Below are 21,400 nucleotides of genomic sequence, written 5' to 3'. Positions count from 1 at the left end.
CTTCTCAACATTCTCTACTCCAATATTTCATAAATTAATTATGATAGTCTCCATAGAGAACGTTTTAATTACTAGATCTTAATGTCTTTCCCAACATTTTCCTGTTGCAGAACATGTTCAATATTATAATTTGACACCAAATAGCATACCATTGTGAAAATATATAGAATGCAGTGAATTTTATGGGTTTACTATTAATTTCATTTTCATATCCAACCTCTTAATTCAGTGGAGAGTACTACCAACAAAGTAGAAATTTAGTTTGAGGGAATTCCTGGGCAGTCCAGTGGTTAGGACTCGGCGCTTTCACTGCTGTGGCCTGGATTCAATCCCTGGTCAAGGAACTAAGATCCTGCAAACCACATGGCACAACCAAAAAAAAAGAAAGAAAATTTAGTTTGATAAAGATCCTCTGACTCTTGAAGAATTTTTAAATAATCATTTGTTTCATCAAACTTACAATATAAGAATTGTATTTACTTTATAACTTTTTCTCTTTTAATAATACTGAGTTCTACAACAGGACTATAAGATAAAAATCAAATATTAAATAAGTAGGTGACATTTCATTGTTTTCCCAGTTTGTTCTTGTTGTTTGTTTTCATTTGGTTTGGTTTGTTTTTTGTTGAGTGTTGACACTTTGAAAATTTTTACCCAAGGTCTGATTATAACTTTGCTACCACCTTCTGGCAAAATAATGAACATCTTATGATCTTTGATTAGAATGAGTTTCCATAGTTTTGTTTACTTTACGTTGTATATTTATTTCACCCACATCTATCATAACAACAACAGAAAAAAAGCTGTTAAAAGGCAAAGATAGAAGAGGAATGCAAGATCACAGACTCTCTCTTCTCCAATACCTAAAGAAATGAATTTTTTAAAATGTCTTGGGCTTCCCTGGTGGTGCAGTGGTTGAGAATCTGCCTGCCAATGCAGGGGACACGGGTTCGAGCCCTGGTCTGGGAAGATCCCACATGCCGCGGAGCAACTGGGCCCGTGAGCCACAACTACTGAGCCTGCGCGTCTGGAGCCTGTGCTCCGCAACAAGAGAGGCCGCGATAGTGAGAGGCCCGCGCACCGTGATGAAGAGTGGCCCCCACTTGCCTCAACTAGAGAAAGCCCTCGCCCAGAAACGAAGACCCAACACAGCCATAAATAAATAAATAAATAAAATTTTAAAACTTAAAAAAAAAAATGTCTTTAACACACAATATTCAACAGTGGCAATAAAAGAACAAAATGGTGGCCAAGAAAACAAGCAGAAAATCTGGGAGGAATAATTTTAAGTGAGAATGTGGTGTCCCCTGAGGACAATGACCTTGTAGCCTTCCTCACGGATGCTGGGGTTTTCCCTCACTTGCCAGGTAGCTTGGAGGCAAGAGGCTGGGTAGAGGTCCTCCTTCCTCCTTCCAAAGTATGCCCCTTGTCACACCACATTTCCTTCCTCGCCCCTTGAAAAACTAACCTGGCAATATCTAGCAGACAGCACTTTAACCAAGCTGTCAAATTTGGTACCAGTAATGGGACAAATAAACATCATGTACCTCCTGATAAAATGTACTGAGAAAGCTACATCCCTACTGTGGTATTCCTGCCAAAAATGCAGAACTTGAACTTATCATCAGCATACATCGCACAACCCAAATTGAGTGACATTCTGCACAAAATAACTGGCCAGTATGTTTCAAAATTTCAAGGTCAAGAAGGATTGAGTGTTTCAAATTAGAGGAGACCAAGAAGGCATGACGAAAAATGCAATGTGTGATCCTGGATTGGATCCTGGACCAAAAATAAGGACACTGGTGGGACAATGGTGCAATTTGAATAATGTCTGTAAGATTACATAATTGTATTGTATCAATGTTAGTTTCCTGATTTTTATAATCATACGGTTGTATCAGATATTAACACTGTAAGAATCTGAGTGGAGTGCTTACAGAAATCCTTAGTGTTGTTTTTGTACCTTTTTAAAGTCTGAAATTATTTCAGAAAGAATTAAAAGGTTTTTAAACTACAGATTGCAGTCTGCAAGGCCCTCACCAAGCCTCCATGTTACTGTCAGTTACAGACTTCCTGGTCACTATCAAAGATGACTTCATCCACTCGATATCCTAGTCTCTCCTTTCCCTGACTATCTAGAGCAAATTTTCTGCGTCTCCTCAGCCACCTCTGAAATCTTGAATTCAAGTACCCAAATTACAGCTTATTTACCCAAAGTTCCAGCCCAAAAATTCTTTTTTTTTTTTTCCTGGAAAACCAAACGATTAATTCCAACAGTACTGCTCCCAATTAGACCAACTGAAAGCGGCTCTTGACGAAAAGCGTCCAGAATTAGTCAACAGAAAATGCATAATCTTCCATCAAGATAACATAAGACCACATGTTTCTTTGATGACCAGGCAACAATTGTTACAGCTTGGCTGGGAAGTTCTGATTCATCTGCCATATTCACCAGACATTGCATCTTCGGATTTCCACTTATTTTGGTCTTTATAAAATTCTTAGTGGAAAAAAATTCAATTCCCTGGAAGACTGTAAAAGGCACCTGGAACAGTTCTTTGCTCAAAAAGATAAAAAGTTTTGGGAAGATGGAATTATGAAGTTGCCTAAAAAATGGCCTAAGGTAGTGGAACAAAAGGGTATGTCGTTGCTCAATAAAGTTCTTGGGAAAATGAAAAATGTGTCTTTTATTTTTACTTAAAAAACTGAAGGGGCTTCCCTGGTGGCACAGTGGTTGAGAGTCTGCCTGCTAATGCAGGGGACATGGGTTCGAGCCCTGGTCTGGGAAGATCCCACATGCCGCGGAGCAGCTGGGCCCGTGAGCCACAACTACTGAGCCTGCGCGTCTGGAGCCTGTGCTCCGCAACAAGAGAGGCCGCGATAGTGAGAGGCCCGTGCACCGCGATGAAGAGTGGCCCCCGCTTGCCGCACCTAGAGAAAGCCCTCGCACAGAAACGAAGACCCAACACAGCCAAAAATAAATAAATTAATTAATTAATTAATTTTTTAAAAAGTCACAGGGGGGCAATCCTGCACTCCAGCAATATTTACCATAGGCAACACTTGGAAGCAACGAAAATGTCCATCAACAGAGGAATGCACCAAGAAGAAGTGGTCCATGTACACAATGGAATATTACTCCAATAAAAATATTGAAAAAAACAAACAAAAACCTGAAGGCATGTGCTCGCTGCGGCAGCACATATACTAAAATCGGAACGATACAGAGAAGATTAGCATGGCCCCTGCGTAAGGATGACATACAAATTCGTGAAGCATTCCATATTTTTAGAGGGAGGAGATATGGGGATATATGTATATGTATAGCTGATTCACTTTGTTATAAAGCAGAAACTAACACACCATTGTAAAGCAATTATACTCCAATAAAGATGTTAAAAAAAACCCAAAAAACTGAAGGCATTTTTTGGCCCACCCAATACGATTCTAGAAGATGTAAGCATTTCTTTTTATAACTGTAATTTTTACAATAATGTTAATTTTTAATCAGGTTAATTTTTTTCAATCTATGGTTTTACACTACCACCTAAATTAGTGAAGCAATTTATGTTACTAACTTGTACCATTTTAAAGGATTTACTATTTTAAAGGATTTAATAATGTTTACAGTCATGATAGTAGACAAAATTTTGGCAGTTTGGTTACTCGCCAATCAAATAACATTTATTTTTACTTTTTTTTAGTTTGAAATAATTTCAAACTTTCAGAAGAGTTGCAAGAATAGTGCAAAGAATTCCCATAAACCCTTTAACCTAGATTCACCAATTTTTAATATTTCACCAGTTTACTTTATAAATTTGTGCATATACATATATAAAGTCAGATGTTCTTAGTATGTTTATTGACAGAGCAAAAATTGTGAATGACGTAAAAGCTAATGCTTTGACATCAAGAATATTACCTTTATTATGTGGTAATAATAGAAGCTGATCATAAACAACTATTTCTGTTTGCTGAAGTACGGTAGTTACTGAAATAAGAATGTTTGAACTCAGGAACAAACTCTTAATTTTAAAAGTTGGTTTCTACTTTTTAAAGATACAATTTTTAAAAATTAATTTATTTATTTTTATTTTTGGCTGCACTGGGTCTTCGTTGCTGCGCGCGGGCTTTCTCTAGCTGCGGCGAGCGGGGGCTACTCTTTGTTGCAGTGCGCGGGCTTCTCATTGTGGTGGCTTCTTATGTTGTGGAGCACGGGCTCTAGGCGTGTGGGCTTCAGTAGTTGCGGCACGTGGGCTCAGTAGCTGTGGCTTGTGGGCTCTAGAGTGCAGGCTCACTAGTTGTGGCGCACGGGCTTCGTTGCTCCACGGCATGTGGGACGTTCCCGGACCAGGGCTCGAACCCGTGTCCCCTGCATTGGCAGGTGGATTCTTAACCATTGTGCCACCAGGGAAGCCCTTAATGATACAATTTGAACAGCCATGTCTACTTATTTGCCTGATAGCGTCAGTACTTTTAATGATTTTAATACTTTCATGCAACATGTTTTTCAATGGCAAATAAGATCAAAGGGTTACAACTTGGAAAAACAAAATTTATATAGACTGTAATAACATTACATAATTTAACAATTATCAATCAATAGTTTAGATACTGGATAGAATGTTTTTAATTATATTTTTCATCAAAAGATGGAAATGTATCTTGAATTCATCTCTTTCGTGTCAATATACAATTTAACTGTAACAATACAGAATAAGTTGTTAGAATTGACTACTTATGAAGAATTAAAGATCAATTTTGGAAATATAGCCTCACTTGCTTCATTATACATAAAAGTCAAAAATTCGTATCTTGAACCTGTCCTTGTGAACTGGTTTCTCTACTACATATGTTATTAAAACAAAACACAGAAATAGTTTATATGTACATTACCCCCATCAGTAACACTGTCATCAATTCAATCTAGATTAGATAAATTTTAATGAGTGAGAAACAAGTTCATTTAACACATTAAAAACCTATTATTTCTACATAACAAACACTGATACTCATTTACATCAAATACTTGGTAGAAAACTTGAACATTGGTACATATGGTGTTTGTTCAAAACTGCATTTAGGCATTTAACATGGGGAAAGAGCTGTTTCACTCTGTTTAGTTTTGTTTACACTTGCAATGAAATATGTGTACAGTTTTTATTTTCATTTCCCTGTGTTTTGTTCTGATTACATTTATTAAAATGTGTGTTGAATCGAATAAAAAATTGCAACTTGCATTTTGTATTTTGTACATAACTTTTCTAGCAACTTTTTGTTGTATTTTACAAAAGTATTGGTCCACAACCGGTTGGAAATGACAAGTCTTTCACCGCAGATAATTTGAGCAGCGCTGCTATCACCCTCGACATTCCCTAGATGGCCACTAGGTGGTGACCAAGGATCTTCTCCCTGACTGCTTGCGTGACCTTTGGAATGGCACCTCCAATGGAGAAGTAAAAAGGCACTTCATATGCTACAAACGTTTCCAGTGTAGCCTTGGCACAGTTGTCAGAACTTTCCTATTTGTCAAGCCCATAGAGAAGGCAATTCGGTCACCCTTGCATGGGACATTTGTAAATGTTGAGACTGATACAAAGGAAGATGTGGATGTTCATATAAATGTTTCGCCAGTTGTTGACAGGCTTCCTGCATGCACGGGAACATATCTATACACTAAAGCTGTTAAAACAGCTGTCAGCATGGCTCCCCGTGACACTGACTGCCACTCCCTCAGAAGCCACTCACAGAATATTCCTGTATTTAAAAATACAGGGTTGTAGGAATTCCCTGGTAGCCTAGTGGTTAGGATGCTGGGCTTTATAAACTGCCAAAGCCTTTGGCTTTCAGTACATTCCTCCCCTGTAAAAAGACTTGTATCCGTGGGGCAGACAAGGAGAATGAAAACCTGTCTGCGGCCAAAAGTTGACATCACCTCATGTAATAAAGTATCCAGGCTTCCAGGTCTGCCACTTGAGACTGGGATTCTGATGTCCAACTTGGGTGCCCGCCTTGGGGATTTACTCTGGCCATGCTTTAAGGTGGCCAACATCTCCCACACCTTTCAAGCACTCAGAAACGCCCTCGTCTCCCTATCTAACTCTGACCACGTTTGTTTGAGCCACTTGGCAACCAACCTTGGGGGCTGAACATGCTGGGAACCGCTTCTCCGTCAAGGGGACGTGTGCAGTGGAATGGCAGCCCCTGGCACTCATCCCTGCACAGCGGCAGGCAGCCACCCTAGCGGTTGCCAGTAATCTCGTGTCCCCCGACAGCTGTGATTCTCTCTGCTACTGAGATGGGCCAAAGAGAATATGTAGCTTTGGAGTAGAGAGGAGTTTGCCTAATTCAATTAGGGGACTAAACTTTGAAAAACTCTTCTTTCTTGGATTGATTTCTGGTTGATGATTTTAGGACATGTTTATGGTCATGTATATGACTGTTTTTAGAAGCCACACAGCACGAGAGGAACAAACACTCTAAAAATAAGTGAACAAAGTTTTTTGCAAGGCCAAAGACAGAGATTTGAAGACACACTCAGAGGGCCAGGCAACAGAGATTCTTCCCGAAAACAGTTCTCTCTGCTAATTCTATTTGCCAATTACCAGTTTCCCAATTTGAAAAGATATACTCAAATTAAGCTAATTCAAGGAGTATGTTTATTAAAATAGATTATTTACAAAAGAGTGGGTAAAGGTCAGGAAAACCAAAGGGTAACCATGCTATGACCCTGGACTACTAATAATGGAGGAACTGTCACCATTCCACAGCCAAAAGGTGAAGGACAGGAGCAGTCACTGGAGCCCAACACAAGAAACTCACATAGGAGGAGCCTGATGTGACCCAAACTCCACCTCAGTCTCCTTTCACCATGGACCAACCCCAACCAGAAATGAGAGGGCACAGCCCACTGATGTACTCTATACACAGCAGCCTCCCAGGACATAGAACAGGTACGATGGATCTGGAGAGATAGAACGTATCTATATATACATATATATACATGTATGTGTGTGTGCTGTGTGTCTGTGTGTGTATGTATGTATACACTTCACAATATAGATAGATGATTGGTAGTAGATAGATATGAGATACAGAGCTAGAGCTAGAGATACCGCCCACGCCTTTTTGCCCTCAGCATCCTTTCTGGTCCTTCATCTAATGGAAAGATTGAGCCCCCATCACAGAGTGGGCATGAAGTTCTATCAGCTACCATGTCAGATACCAAATTGGTATCAATTTTCTTATACTCCCATCTAAACCTAAAACATGGGACTTCCCTGGTGGTCCAGTGGGTGAGACTCCGCGCTCCCAATGCACAGACCCTGGGTTAGATTCCTGGTCGGGGAACTAGATCCCTCATGCATGCCGCAACTAAGAAGCCTGCATGCCTCAACTAAAGATCCCGTGTGCCACAACTAAGACCCGGTGCAGCCTAAATAAATAAATAACAAAACCCTAAAACTTTGCTAGCATTGTTGTTATCCATATAACTTATTTCAGAGGAAAGGAAGGGAGACAAGAAACAATTAAGTTACATAAAACATTGTTGTGACACTCCTGACATCAAAAGGTCTGTGTTGGTCATTGTAGCTGTCTTTTCCCACTGCCCATTCCATGTGCCCCTTAACCTCTCCCAGCATCTTGGCTGGACCAGGGTTCTTTACCAGATGGGGAGTCCAAACTCTTCACTGCTACAGTGTCTGTGTTCTTGGAAGTCTTTTCTCTGTGAGTCACCGCAGTCTTTTACTTACCAGGACAACTGGTCAAGGGAGTATAAAAGATCAATAAATCCCTGGTTTCCAAACATTGTTCTCCACAGCCTAGTTTCCTCGAGACAATCAAGATCAATCAATTCAATCCATACAAAACCTCCCTATTCTGCCTATTATTGGTCAGTGGCACGAGAAGCACAAGATGGCCAGAGGGTAATCTCCACTGCCAATTCATTGGAACCACTCCTCCCCTCCACACTAAGTCCCCAAAACTCACATGTTCTTCAAAGAATTTAATAAAAAGGATGAAGGAAGAAGGTATCTTAATTTAAAATGGAGAGATCTGGCAATCCCCACCTTAACTAGCTTAGTGATCAAACAGAGTGAAGCAACCTGGCCTGATGTGCCTTCCGGTGTGAGGCAAGAAGTGCAGGACCTCACCTCTGTAGTATTCTTGCAAAAAGACATTTAACCTGACTTGAGCCATGAGGAAATAGACAAATCCAGAATGTGGGATATCCTACCAGATACTTGGCTTGGACTCTTTAAAAAGTCATGTTATGGAAAACATAAATAGTAGGTAATTATTCAGATTAAAAGAGACTAATAACCAAATGAATGGCATGAACCTTGATTAGATACTGCATCGGGGAAGAAACAACATTTGGGGGAACAAATGGGGAAATTTAAATACAAACTGATTATTAGATAAAATTACTGAATTTTTCCAAGTTGTGCTAATAGATTAGGTAGAAGAATGTCTTTATTCTTGGGAAAGACACTGAAGTTCAATGGCTGAAAAAGCCTAAGCCTAAGCACAGGAAAAGAAAAGCACAGCTGTCTAGAACATGAACTGAACTACCGTTTCTTTCTACAGAGCACCACTTTTATTTGCAAGAGCAATTGACAAACCATGATTACTCTGACTTGTGGAATTAGCAGACATTTCTCAAAAAGGAACAAACTGAACTCGTCACTTCAAGGAAAACAACTGACAGCATTTGTTGCCAATGGTGTAATTCAAGCTTTTGAGCAAAAATTACATAGTGCAACTGACCTTTAAGAAACTACCACTTGTCAAGTTCTGTGGTTGTTATCAAAGAGTATCCACAATTATCTGAAAAGTCTATTAAAATACTCCTCCCTTTTCCAACTACATATTTCTGGGAGGCTGAATTTTCTTCACATACTGCAACCCAAACATCATTACAAACGGTTCAGCAAAAAGGGAAACAGAATGTTGCGAATTAATAGGTGAAGGATATAAGGGCGTTCCTTTTACTATTCGTTCGACTTCTCTGTAGGTTTGAAAAGTTTCAAAATAAAATATGTGGAGGGAGATATTCAAGTCTAAGGTCACTGGGATGGAACAAACACTCTTCAAGTGGTCACTAGATGTAAGGAGCCACTCCCACCAATGACCCCCCCCTGATCTCACACACTTAGCAGCTACTCCCACAAAGGCTCTCTAGGCTCCTCCAGTAGACTGGAGAAATCTTCAAATGTCTTCCTCTGTTTATAGGTTCTCCTCCGGGAGCAGGCCCTGTAAGTCTAACCGGGACATGCTGGGAGTTATGGAACTAGAGGCAGTAGGGGTAGTGTGGCCTGCCTCTGCAGGCAATAGAGGCCCAGGGAGATTTGGAGCCCAAATGCCACCTCCTTTCCCACCTAGCGCCCTTAGAGGTCTCATAGGACTGAGCATTTAATTGGTGCTACAACTATGCAGCCCTTGCTACCAAGCCTGGGCTTGTCCCCGAACTGCTGTGACCACATATGAGGGACCCCTTCAAAGCTACCATAGGGGCTCTCTAGCTCCTCATGTGTCTTACTTCTTCTATGTTCACAGCTTTTACTTCTTCTTTCCCCAGGTGCCTTCTCAGGACTGTCAAAAGCGAGGTGTCTGCAAAATCTTTATAGTCACAACTAGCCATAGTGACGAGGTGCCACAGCCATTTGGTCTATCGAAGTCTTGCCCTCCAACTGGAAGCCTTCCATGCTACCACACTGATTAGCTTAAGTGGTTGTGACACCACCACATACCACAGTTTACTAGTGTCCCATTGCCCCCACTCTGACGTTTCCTGGGGCCATCTCTGGTGCCTATTACTGTAGCAGTCCCAGTATCAACAGGAAGCAGATGGCACACAAATCACGACTTGAGGAGACTTTAATAGATACCAATTACAACTATGAGTATAGGAAAACCGAAGGGATAGTTAATACATTAGGCTCAAAGGGACAGGGAAGGGACTACTGGAAATCAGAAGAGAATTGGGTAGAGGCCCCCTTAAGAGGCCACATTTAGTTGAGGGACAAAGCCAGCCCAAGGTGACCTTGAAGGGAGAGAGCCAGAGGAATAAATATCTGACCTCCGTTCCTCCGTCTCTCCAATTTCCTAGTGGGGCTCTGCACCGGCCAAAGCCAGCCAGGAGCCAGAAAGCAGGGGAGCCTGTTGCCATGTCCATCCAGGCCAGCCAACCAGAGTGGGAGGGCGAAGAGTGGATCTGAAGGTGCCCAGAAGACAGCCCACATACGGTATACAGAGCCTCTAGGCTTCAATTTCATTATAACCATTAAAAAGTTGGGAGGAAAGAGAATCAAGTCTGATTTTACATAATTCTCTTCTCTTTCCCAGTGTCTTCATTACAAGTTAAGCTTTTCTACACAATCACAAGGCCTGTGGTACCTCAAGTTGGTGGCCAAAAGGAAATCCTAGTCACTATACTCAAGAAGAATTCAACCTACCCGTTTCAGGAATTGTGGCTAGTGGCAAAATCTAACTGTAGCAAACCAACACCAACTTTCATAGAGTTTAGCCTTGATTAAAGGGTTCAGCAAATTAACCTACCCTGACATGCTACCAGGTGCTGAGGATGCAAGTATGGACAACAGCCTCTTCTGCTGCTGCTGGGAATGTGGGGAAATGGTTTTGAGAAACTCAACAAGTGCTGGGTCAGGCACTAATTCTAGCTTATGAGGACAGGGGAAATCAGGGTGAGGGTTACTTCCAATAGAGTCCATTGCTGAATCAGTGAACCACAAGAGAATTCTGCCACTGTCTAAGGTATATACCATAGGAACACAGTGAGGTAAACACAGCCTCAGGTTTTGGAATCAGCCAGATGTGGATTCCAATCCTGCTTCTTCAACTTACTGTGTCGCTTTGACCAAATCAACTCTTCCCTGGAAACCTCCATTTCCACCTGTAAAATGTGAGTAATGAGAGTACCTCCTCATGGGATGATGAATATTAAATGGAAAAATAAATAAAATTCCCAATATCTGCCACTGTCGACACTTCTCCACCTTAGCACTCAAAAAATGGAGTTATTATTCCACTGGGTAGTTTACGATAAGGGATGGTTTAAATAAACTTACAATACAGTAAGATAAAAAAGATAAAAAATTTTCAAATATGGGAGGGTCTAACCCAAATCCTTTCCAACACTTATAGGAAAGAGTTGTAAGCACTCTAGTTTTTCCCCCCTTAGAGATTGCTAGAGTTTAAAAGGTTGCAAAACCCAGGTCTTCCCTGGTGGCTCAGTGGTTAAGAATCCACCTGCTAATGTAGGGGACAGGGGTTCAAGCCCTGGCCCGGGAAGATCCCACATGCCGCAGAGCAACTAAGCCCGTGGGCCACAACTACTGAGCCTGTGCTCTAGAGCCCGTGCGCCACAACTACGGAGCCCGCATTCCACAACTACTGAAGCCCGCATGCCTAGAGCCCATGCTCCGCAACAAGAGAAGCACCGCAATGAGAAGCCCGTGCACTGCAACGAAGAGTTGCCCCCGCTCGCCGCAACCAGAGAAAGCCCGCGCGCAGCAACAAAGACCCAACGCAGCCAAAAATAAAAAATAAAAATAAAAAAAAAAGGTTGCAAAACCCAGACTATAAAGTATTTTTTTATTTCTTTTAAAGTTATCACACCCATTAACCTTCTGGAGGCAGTTTTCTAATGGAAGTGGCTTGCTGACAACACTGTTTTGAATACTTCTTTACAGCAAGTAATAGCTTTCTTTCAACTTAAAAATTCAAGAACCATTGTTACAGGACTCCAATGTGTTGAAAATGTTCTCAATTGTTTCTAAGAGCTTTCTCTGCCTACCAGTTAACCACTCTGCACTGAGCAAGAAGCATTTCTCCATATTCAGGGGAAAAAAAGTTACAGATCAAAAAAGAACCTATTTATGAGTGCTTGGATACCAAAAGACCTTTGTTTCTGAACCAAGAATTTTAAGGAAAACCATAGGGCTTCTGAAATTATTTTTCAATTAATAATTTAAAAAGGGACTTCCCTGGTGGTCCAGTGGGTGAGACTCTTAAGCTCCCAATGCAGGGGGCCTGGCTTCAATCCCTGGTCGGGGAACTAGATCCCACATTCATGCCGCAACTAAGAGTCCACATGCCGCAACTAAGACCTGGCACAGCCAAAATAAATAAATAAATATTTACCAAAAAAATTTTAAAGAGTTAGTCTTCAAACCTCACCACCGCGATCCTAGATCGAGGACTGCAATTCTTAAACTCAAAATCCTCATATTTCTGCTACATATATTCTCACTACCCTTTCATCTTTTTGGATCACTCAGGTGTGAATAAATGAAAATGTTTTCTTTTTATCTTCCAAGGCCAATAGTGAACAGAGGCAACAGAGCTTATGCTTTAAAAAACAATAAACTGGGGAGGCTCATGACTGGCTCACACACCAAACATGACCACACAGCTGCCCACAGTGTTGGACAAGTCCATGGTCTAAAAGTAAGAAGTGCAGGTGTGTGTGTGTGTGTGTGTGTTGGGGAGTAGCGGAGACTGGTTTGAGAACCAAAATGATCAGATTCCTGATGTTAAAACAGGGTAAAGTAGGTAATAAATTTTTCTTTAAAATTATTAAAAGTAGGGGACCTTCAAGATGGTGGAGGAGTAAGAGGTAGAGATCACCCTCCTCCCCACAAATACATCTACATGTGGAACAACTTCTACAGAACACCTACTGAACGCTGGCAGAAGACCTCAGACTTCCCAAAAGGCAAGAAACTCCCCACATACCTGGGTAGGGCAAAAGAAAAAAGAAACAACAGAGACAAAAGAATAGAGACAGGACCTGCACCAGTGGGAGGGAGCTGTGAAGGAGGAAAGGTTTCCACACACTAGGAAGCCCCTTCGCGGGCGGAGACTGCGGGTGGCAGAGGGGGGAAGCTTCGGAGCCACGGAGGAGAGCGCAGCAACAGGGGTGCGGAGGGCAAAGCGGAGAGATTCCCGCACAGAGGCTCGGCGCCGAGCAGCACTCACCAGCCCGAGAGGCTTGTCTGCTCACCCGCCAGGGCGGGCGGGGGCTGGGAGCTGAGGCTCGGGCTTCGGAGGTCAGATCCCAGGGAGGGGACTGGGGTTGGCTGTGTGAGCACAGCCTGAAGGGGTTAGCGCACCACTACTAACTGGGAGGGAGTCCGGGAAAAGGTCTGGAGCTGCCGAAGAGACAAGAGACCATTGTTTCGGGGTGCGCGAGGAGAGGGGATTCAGAGTGCTGCTTAAGGGAGCTCCAGAGATGGGCACGAGCCGCAGCTATCAGTGCGGACCCCAGAGACGGGCATGGGACACTAAGGCTGCTGCTGCCGCCACCAAGAAGCCTGTGTGCAAGCACAGGTCACTATCCACGCCTCCTCTCCCGGGAGCCTGTGCAGCCCGCCACGGCCAGGGTCCCGTGATCCAGGGACAACTTCCCCGGGGAGAACACACGGCACACCTCAGGCTATTGCAACATCACGCGGGCCTCTGCCATGGCAGGCTTGCCCCGCATTTCAATTTTAACTACCGTATCCCTCCCTCCCCTGCCCCCAACCCAGGCCAGAGTGAGCCAGAGCCCCCTAATCAGCCGCTGCTTTAAACCCGTCCTGTCTGGGCAGGAACAGATGCCTGAGGGTGACCTACACACAGAGGAGGGGCCAAAACCAAAGCTGAACCCCAGGAGCTGTGTGAATAAAGAAGAGAAATGGAAATTTCTCTGTGCAGCCTCATAAGCAGTGGATTAAATCCCCACAATCAACTTGATGGATCCTGCCTCTGTGGAATACCTGAGTAGACAACAAATCATCCCAAAATTGAGGCAGTGGACTTTGGGAGAAATTATACACTTGGGGTTTGCTGTCTGAGACTGATATGTTTCTGATTTTTTATGTTTATCTTAGTATAGTTTTCACCGCTTGTTATCATTGGTGGATTTCTTTATTAGTTTCGTTGCTCTTTTATTATTTTCTATTTGAATAATTTTTATTAATTTTTTTTCTTTCTTTTTTTTCTCCCATTTCTTCTGAGCAGTGTGCCTGACAAGGTCTTGGTGATCTGGCCTGCTACCAGGCCTGAGCCTCTGAGATAGGAGAGCTGAGTTCAGGACATTGGATCACCAGAGACCTCCAGGCCCCACTTAATATCAATCGGTGAGAGCTCTCCCAGAGAGCTCCATCTCAACGCTAAGACCCAGCTCCACCCAACAGCCAGCAAGCTCCAGTGCTGGACACCCCATGCCAAACAACTAGCAAGACAGGAACACAACCTCACCCATTAGCAGACAGGCTGCCTAAAATCATACTAAGTTCACAGACACCCCAAAACACACCACCGGACGTGGCCCTGCCCACCAGAAAGACAAGATCCAGCCCCATCCACCAGAACACAGGCACCAGTCCCCTCCACCAGGAAGCCTACACAAGCCACTGAATCAACCTCACACACTGGGGGAAGACACCAAAAACAACGGGAACTACAAACCTGCAGCCTGCGAAAAGGAGACCCAAGACAGTGAGTTAAACAAAATGAGAAGACGGAGAAATATGCAGCAGATTAAAGAGCAAGGTAAAAACCCACCAGACCAAACAAATGAAGAGGAAATAGGCAGTCTACATGAGAAAGAATTCAGAGTAATGATAGTAAAGTTGATCCAAAATCTTGGAAATAGAATGGAAAAATACAAGAAACGTTTAAGAAGGACCTAGAAGAACTAAAGAGCAAACAAACAATGATGAACAACACAATAAATGAAATTAAAAATTCTCTAGAAGGAATCAATAGCAGAATAACTGAGGCAGAAGAACGGTTGTGACCTGGAAGATAAAATAGTGGAAATAACTACCACAGAGCAGAATAAAGAAAAAAGAATGAAAAGAATTGACGACAGTCTCAAAGACCTCTGGGACAACATTAAACGCACCAACAGGGCTTCCCTGGTGGCGCAGTGGTTAAGAATCTGCCTGCCAATGCAGGGGACACGGGTTCAAGCCCTGGTCTGGGAAGAGCCCACATGCCGTGGAGCAACTAAGCCCGTGAGCCACAACTACTGAGCCTGTGCATCTGGAGCCTGTGCTCCGCAACGGGAGAGGCCGCGACAGAGAGGCCCGCGCACCGCGATGAAGAGTGGCCCCCGCTTGCCGCAACTGGAGAAAGCCCTCGCACAGAAACGAAGACCCAACACAGACAAAAATAAAATATAAATTCATTAATAATAAAAAAAAAAAAAAACGCACCAACATTCGAATTAGAGGAGTCCCAGAAAAACAAGAGAAAAAGGGTCTGAGAAAACATTTGAAGAGATTATAGTTGAAAATGTTCCTAATATGGGAAAGGAAAGAGTCATCAAGTCCAGGAAGCACAGAGAGTCCCATACAGGATAAATCCAGGAGAAACACGCCAAGACACATACTAATCAAACTATCAAAAATTAAATACAAAGAAAAAATATTAAAAGCAGCAAGCAACAAATAACATACAAGGGAATCCCCATAAGGTTAACAGCTGATTTCTCAGCAGAAACTCTGCAAGCCAGAAGGGAGTGGCAGGACATATTTAAAGTTATGAAAGGGAAAAACCTACAACCAAGATTACTCTACCCAGCAAGGATCTCATTCAGATTTGATGGAGAAATTAAAACCTTTACAGACAAGCAAAAGTTAAGAGAATTCAGCACCACCAAACCAGCTTTACAACAAATGCTAAAGGAACTTCTCTAGGCAGGAAACACAAGAGAAGGAAAATACCTACAAAAACAAACCCAAAACAATTAAGAAAATGGTAATAGGAACATACATATTGATAATTACCTTAAATGTAAATGGATTAAATGCTCCAACCAAAAGACATAGACTGGCTGAATGGATATAAAAACAAGACCCGTATATATGCTGTCTACAAGAGACCCACTTCAGACCTAGGGACACATACAGACTGAAAGTGAGGGGATGGAAAAAGATATTCCATGCAAATGGAAATCAAAAGAAAGCTGGAGTAGCAATTCTCATTTCAGACAAAATAGACTTTAAAATAAAGACTATTACAAGAGACAAAGAAGGACACTACATAATGATCAAGGGATCAATCCAAGAAGAAAACAGAACAACTGTAAATATTTATGCACCCAACATAGGAGCACCTCAATACATAAGGCAAATGCTAACAGCCATAAAAGGGGAAATCCACAGTAACACAATTATAGTAGGGGACTTTAACACACCACTTTCACCAATGGACAGATCATCCAAAATGAAAATAAATAAGCAAACACAAGCTTTAAATGACACATAAACAAGATAGACTTAACTGATATCTATAAGACATTCCATCCAAAAACAACAGAATACACTTTCTTCTCAAGTGCTCATGGAACATTCTCCAGGATAGATCATATCTTGGGTCACAAATCAAGCCTTGGTAAATTTAAGAAAATTGAAATCATATCAAGTATCTTCTCCAACCACAATGCTATGAGACTAGATATCAATTACAGGAAGAAAACTGTAAAAAATACAAACACATGGTGGCTAAACAATACGCTACTAAATAATCAAGAGATCACTGCAGAAATCAAAGAGGAAATCAAGCAATACCTAGAAACAAATGACAATAAAAACACGATGACCCAAAACCTATGGCATGCAGCAAAAGCAGTTCGAAGAGGGAAGTTTATAGCAATACAATCCTACCTCAAGAAACAAGAAACATCTCAAATAAACAACCTAACCTTACACCTAAAGCAATTAGTGAAAGAAGAACAAAAAAAAACCCAGTTAGCAGAAGGAAAGAAATCATAAAGATCAGATCAGAAATAAATGAAAAAGAAATGAAGGAAAAAACAGCAAAGATCAATAAAACTAAAAGCTGGTTCTTTGAGAAGATAAACAAAAGTGATAAACCATTAGCCAGACTCATCAAGAGAAAAAGGGAGAAGACTCAAATCAACAGAATTAGAAATGAAAAAGGAGAAGTAACAACTGACACTGCAGAAATACAAAGGATCATGAGAGATTACTACAAGCAATTATATGCCAATTAAATGGACAACCTGGAAGAAATGGACAAATTCTTAGAAAAGCACAACCTTCCAAGACTGAACCAGGAAGAAACAGAAAATACAAAGACTAATCACAAGCACTGAAATTGAAACTGTGATTAAAAATCTTCCAACAAACAAAAGCCCAGGACCAGATGGCTTCAAAGGTGAATTCTATCAACCATTTAGAGAAGAGCGAACACCTTCTCAGACTCTTTCAAAATATAGCAAAGGGAGGAAAACTCTCAAACTCATTCTACGAGGTCACCAACACCCTGATACCAAGACCAGACAAAGATATCACAAAAAAAGAAAACTACAGGCCAATATCATTGATGAACACAATTGCAAAAATCTTCAACAAAATACTAGCAAGCAGAATCCAACAGCACATTAAAAGGATCATATACCATGATCAAGTGGGGTTTATCCCAGGAATGCAAGGATTCTTCAATATACGCAAATCAATCGATGTGCTACACCATATTAACCAACTGAAGGATAAAAATCATATGATCTCAATAGATGCAGAAAAAGCTTTCAACAAAATTCAATACCCATTTATGATAAAAACTCTCCAGAAAGTGGGCACAGAGGGAACCTATCTCAACATAATAAAGGCCACATATGAGAAACCCACAGCCAACACCATTCTCAGTGGTGAAAAACTGAAACCATTTCCTGTAAGATCAGGAACAAGACAAGGGTGCCCACTCACCACTATTATTCAAAATAGCTTTGGAAGTTTTAGCCACAGCAATCAGAGAAAAGAAATAAAAGGAATCCAAATCGGAAAAGAAGTAAAACTGTCACTGTTTGCAGGTGACATGATACTATACATAGAGAATCCTAAAGATCCTACCAGAAAACTACTAAAGCTAATGAATGAATTTGGTAAAGTAGCAGGATAAAAAATTAATGCACAGAAATCTCTTGCATTCCTATACATTGACAATGAAAAATCTGAAAAAGAAATTAAGGAAACACTCCCATTTACCATTGCAACAAAAAGAACAATAAAATACTTAGGAATAAACCTACCTATGGAGACAAAAGACCTGTATGCAGAAAACTATAAGACACTGATGAAAGAAATTAAAGACGATACTGTTTAGATGGAGAAATATACCATGTTCTTGAATTGGAAAAATCAACAGTGTGAAAATGACTATACTACCCAAAGCAATCTATAGATTCAATGCAATCCCTATCAAACTACCGATGGCATTTTTCACAGAACTAGAACAAAAAATTTTACAATTTGTATGGAAACACAAAAGACCCCAAATAGCCAAAGCAATCTTGAGAAAGAAAAACGGAACTGAAGGAATCAGGCTCCCTGACCTCAGACTATACTACAAAGCTACATTAATCAAGACAGTATGGTACTGGCACAAAAACAGAAATACAGATCAATGGAACAAGATAGAAAGCCCAGAGATAAGGAGACCATATGTGTGTGGGCTTATCTTTGATAAAGGAGGCAAGAATATACAATGGAGAGAAGACAGCCTCTTCAGTAAGTGGTGCTGGGGGCTTCCCTGGTGGTGCAGTGGATAAGAATCTGCCTGCCACTGCAGGGGACACGGGTTTGATCCCTGGTCCGGGAAGATCCCACATGCCGTGGAGCAACTAAGCCCATGCACCACAACTACTGAGACTGTGCTCTAGAGCCCACGAGCCACAACTACTGAGCCCGTGTGCCACAACTACTGAAGCCCGTGTGCCTAGAGCCCGTGCTCTGCAACAAGAACAGCCACTGCAATGAGAAACCCGCACACCACACGAAGAGTAGCCCCCGGTCACCACAAGTAGAGAAAACCCGCGCGCAGCAACAAAGACCCAACACAGCGAAAAATAAATAAATAAAATTTAAAAAATAAACACGCTTTACAAACATTAAAAAAAAAAAAGTGGTGCTGGGAAAACTGGACAGCTACATGTAAAAGAATGAAATTAGAACACTCCCTAACACCATACACAAAAATAAATTCAAAATGGATTAAAGACCTAAATGTAAGGGCTGACACTATCAAACTCTTAGAGGAAAACACAGGAAGAACACTCCATGACATAAATCACAGCAATATCCTTTTTGACCCACCTCCTAGAGAAATGGAAATAAAAACAAAAATAAACAAACAGGACCTAATGAAACTTAAAAGCTTTTGCACAGCAAAGGAAACCATGAACAAGATGAAAAGACAACGTTCAGAAGGGGAGAAAGTATTTGCAAACGAAGCAACTGACAAAGGATTAACCTCTAAAATATACAAGCAGCTCATGCAGCTCAGTATCAAAAAAACAAACAACCCAATCCAAAAATGGGCGGAAGACCTAAACAGACATATCTCCTATCTCCAAAGAAGATACAGATTGCCAACGAACACATGAAAGGATGCTCAACATCACTAATCATTAGAGAAATACAAATCAAAACTACAATGAGGTATCACCTCACACCAGTCAGAATGACCATCATCAAAGAATCTACAAACAATAAATGCTGGAGAGGGTGTGGAGAAAAGGGAACCCTCTTGCACTGCTGGTGGGAATGTAAATTGATACAGCCACTATGGAGAACAGTATGGAGGTTCCTTAAAAACTAAAAATAGAACTACCATATGACCCAGCAATCCCACTACTGGGCATATGCCCTGAGAAAACCATAATTCAAGCAGAGTCATGTACCACAATGTTCTTTGCAGCAATATTTACAATACCCAAGACATGGAAGCAACCTAAGTGTCCATAGACAGATGAATGGATAAAGAAGATGTGGCACATATATACAATGGAATATTACTCAGCCATAAAAAGAAAAGAAATTGAATTATTTGTAGTGAGGTGGATGGACCCAGAGTCTGTCATACAGAGTGAAATAAGTCAGAAAGAAAAACAAATACCGTATGCTAATACATATACGGCATCTAAAAAAAGGTTCTCATGAACCTAGGGGCAGGACAGGAAAAAAGACGCAGACGTAGAGAATGGACTTGAGGGCACAGGGAGGGGGAAGGGTAAGCTGGGACGAAGTGAGAGAGTAGCACCGACATATATAGCTAGTGGGAAGCAGCTGCATAACACAGGGAGATCAGCTCCGTGCTTTATGACCACCTAGAGGGGTGGGATAGGGAGGGTGGGAGGGAGATGCAAGAGGGAGGGGATATGGGGATATATGCATACATATAACTGATTCACTTTGTTACACAGAAGAAACTAACACAACATTGTAAAGCAATTATACTCCAATTAAATGTTAAAAAAAAAATTATTAGAAGTACTCACAGTTCAGGTGGCACTTATGAAAAAGTCACCAGAAAACAAAAGTGGGAAGTGATTGAAATTGTAGCTGACATCAAAGGTCAATTTAAACATGTACTGAACGCAGCCAACTCTGCATGTCACAGATGTTGCACACACTGTGTTTCTTTCAATCAGACAACCGCCCTTGATCCCACATGCTTCCACAGCTGCCATCCCACTTTTCATTCACAACCAAGCTAAGTCTCCAACTCCTCAGTCAACCAGCTTCTAGGCCTTGTCCACCCTTGTCAACATCACTCGTGACCTTCGAACCTCCAAAACACCAGAAACGTCAGTGTTGTAAAAGCAAAGGAAAAAGTGAAGAACTGTGTCAGAGTGAAGACTAACAATGAAATTGGTTGGAAGCTTTTGTTATAAAGACATTATTAGAACAATTGGCAAAATCTGAATGGAATCTCTGGGTGAAGGGATATATGGGAATTCTCTGTATCATTCTTGCAATAACTCATTTGAGAAACAAAGCCAGAGTAAGAGCAATCAGTACACTGGGCTTAATTAGAAGAGGGCCAAACTGGAACTTCACACCACTTTCCAAAACACATGAGCTACAACACACACAATTTTAGTTACATTCTGGCTTGGCTGGTAGGAGAAGCCCCTTGCATACAGCATTCTGTTACCAAGGCAGGTTTTAGTATCCAACTGTTGAGATTCAGGATAAGTGCTTTTTTTTTCTAGCAGAGTTTAGAAAAAGGAAGTGGCCTAAATCATTTCCATGCTAAAATAAGTTATCTAGCAGAAAGATAAACTAGTTAAACTCTATCAAGAGCCAAAGAGTGAAATAAGATGCTTCACTTGAGGCAGAAACAGTAGGTCATTGTTAGTCCAGGACTAAATGGCTGTAAAAGGAGGTCTGGGAAGGTCTGAACTCTGTGATGAATTTACACGAAGTGAGTGGGGGAAGAGGGGAATGCCTGTGTAGCAAGATCTTTGACACAGATGGCCGTAAGTCTTGAATAAAATGTTATATAGTAAATAATTTCACATAATTTTTTTAATGTTTCACACTTTTCAAACTCCTTTTCTATCCCGTAACTCCTT

General features: G+C 41.4%; 1 non-coding gene across 1 annotated transcript; it reads left to right on the top strand.

Moving 5' to 3' along the window:
• Positions 1-3,186: 3,186 nt before the first annotated feature.
• On the top strand, positions 3,187-3,293 carry LOC118893765. Its single transcript, XR_005019605.1, has one exon. It is a non-coding gene; the product is annotated as a U6 spliceosomal RNA (small nuclear RNA).
• Positions 3,294-21,400: the final 18,107 nt, after the last annotated feature.

This window comes from Balaenoptera musculus, chromosome 3 (assembly GCF_009873245.2).
Source record: "Balaenoptera musculus isolate JJ_BM4_2016_0621 chromosome 3, mBalMus1.pri.v3, whole genome shotgun sequence".
NCBI lineage: Eukaryota > Metazoa > Chordata > Mammalia > Artiodactyla > Balaenopteridae > Balaenoptera > Balaenoptera musculus.
The sequence above is the reverse complement of the archived record's forward strand: the minus strand, read 5'-3'. Positions and strand labels throughout refer to the sequence as shown.